Source organism: Ranitomeya imitator, chromosome 2, assembly GCF_032444005.1.
Source record: "Ranitomeya imitator isolate aRanImi1 chromosome 2, aRanImi1.pri, whole genome shotgun sequence".
NCBI lineage: Eukaryota > Metazoa > Chordata > Amphibia > Anura > Dendrobatidae > Ranitomeya > Ranitomeya imitator.
In genome coordinates this window covers 698,794,355-698,796,872 of record NC_091283.1, presented here as the reverse complement: position 1 = coordinate 698,796,872, position 2,518 = coordinate 698,794,355, and positions in this window count along the sequence as shown.

Sequence of the window (2,518 nt, the reverse complement as noted above, 5' to 3'; positions counted from 1 at the left end):
GGTCCCTTGCAGGGTGCCTAATAATGAGGGCAATCTGGTCTGTTTCTTGGAGCTCGAGGCTCCAGGGGGTCCATGGCCAGTTTGCCAATCATGATGAGGGGATGGCAGGCACTAAGCAATCCTGCAGCTCCACTGCTTACGATAGAAAATGGCAGCCGAGCTGCAGGATTTCCATCCTCAGCGTCCTGCTCGGTGCTTTCTCAGTGACACGGGCGTGCACGGCTTGATGAATGAGGTCAGCATGCAGTGCACACCTGTGTCATTCAGAAAGTTGCCGATGAAGAAGAAAGAAATGATGCTGTGGGGGAATGCACAGAGAGGTGAGTGTTTTTTTTTCCAGTCTACTGGGAAGAGGGACAATGATGAGAGTGGGGGAGAGGACAGTGATGGGATTAGGGAGAGGACTATGAGTGATATGGGGGATTAGGATGGGAGTAAGGGGGACTTAAGGTACCGTTACACTAAACGACTTACCAACGATCACCACCAGCGATACGACCTGACGTCACCGCTGTGCTCTGCTTTACAGCCGGCGCTGACAGTCAGTGCAGGGAAGCTGACGGCAGGGGACGTGACAGACATCGGAATGTGAGTATGTACTGTTTTTTTTTTTTTTTTTTTACTTTTACAATGGTAACCAGGGTAAATATCGGGTTACTAAGCACGGCCCTGCACTTAGTAACCCGATATTTACCCTGGTTACAAGTGAACACATCGCTGGATCGGCGTCACACACGCCGATCCAGCGATGACAGTGGGTGATCAGCGACCAAAAAAAGGTCCTGATCATTCCTCAATGACCAACGATCTCCCAGCAGGGGCCTGATCGTTGGTCGCTGTCACACATAACGAGATCGTTAGCGGGATCGTTGCTACGTCACAAAAAGCGTGACGTTGCAACGATATCGTTAACGAAATCGTTATGTGTGACGGCACCTTTAATGGATTTATGAACAAGGGGAGAGGGAGGAGGACATTCAATATGGATATAAAATTAATTGAATTTAAGACTTTTTTGTGACACATTGTGCTTTATGAAAATGGTAAATTTAGGTCGATATTTTTTGCGTTTATTTGTAAAAATATCACAAATTTGACAAAAATGTCAAAAAAATTGTAATTTTCCGACTGAGTGATTATCCCTTTAATCCAGATAGTTATACCATGCAAAAACGTTAATAAATAACATTTCCCAAATGTCTGCTTTACATCAGCACCATTTGTAAAATGTTTTATTTTTTTAGCATTTTAGAAGGTTTAAAAATGTAGCAGCAATTTTTGATTTTTTCAAGGAAATGTACAAAACTTTTTTTTAGGGACCTATTCAGTTTTGAAGTGATTTCGAGGGTCCTATATATTGGAAATCCCCAATAGTGATACCATTTTAAAAACAGCACCCCCCAGCATATTCAAAATTGCTTTCAGGCAGTTTATTAACCTTTCAGGTGATTTTCAGGAGTTAATGCAAAGTGGCATGACAGGAATGAAGACATTTATTTTTACCAACAGAATGTTGATAATTTCTAAAGAGGCCGCTATAGCCGGCAGACTTTAAGGCCTTTATTTGGCCATGAATTGCCATGGTAAACATCAAGACCACACATTCAAGATCTCAGGGTGCCAATGGGGTAAAAGAGGGAGCCTCCACACTCTGTTAACTATAAGTATAGTAGGTACCAACACTGATCGTGGCTGATGCAGCTACAGTTGTGCTCAAAAGTTTACATACTCCGGTAGAATATTTGATGTCTTGTTCTTTTTTCAGAGAATATGAACACCAAAACTTTTTCTCCACTCGTGGTTAGTGGTTGGGTGAAGCCAATTATTGATAAAGAGATTTAAGAACCTCATCCACAACTACCACAAAAGACTTCAAGCCATCATTGATGTTAGAGGGGGGTCAATACAGGGTATTAAACTTTTGATCAGGGTCATTTGGATGTTTTGGGTTGTCATTATCATTTAAAAAGAGAAACCACAGTAGATTGACAATATATGGCTTCACCCAACTGGTGTAGGAACCATGAGTGGAGGAAAAATGTTGGTGTTCTCATTCATATTCTCTGAAAAAAGCCAAGAAAGCAAAAATTTGGCCGGGCTATGTAAACTTTTGAGCAAAACTGTATATAAAAGGAAAGGTGTGGTATATGCACAAGCAAAGGTGGGATTACAAAAGCAGCAAGATCAATGGTTACTGGAAGGTAATCATATAGCATGTGCCTGTACACAGGAGGTGGTATAAAAAAATGGCCAAGAGGTTGAACAGGGACACAGGGTATCAAGTAAATAAAGTAGGGATGGCATAAGAAAACGGCACAGAAAAAAAATTGAAAAATGAGGATAAGGATTGCACAGCTGTAAGGCCACAATGGGTATAAAGTAGCTGTATAAAATCCTATTGGTGTACACAGTGCCACTGTGTGGAAATGCCAAGTATTGCAACCACGAATGAAGACAAACTGTTCAAAAACCGCATCTGAAGGAACATAAGTAGTGGTAGGCACAAATGTGAGCAGAT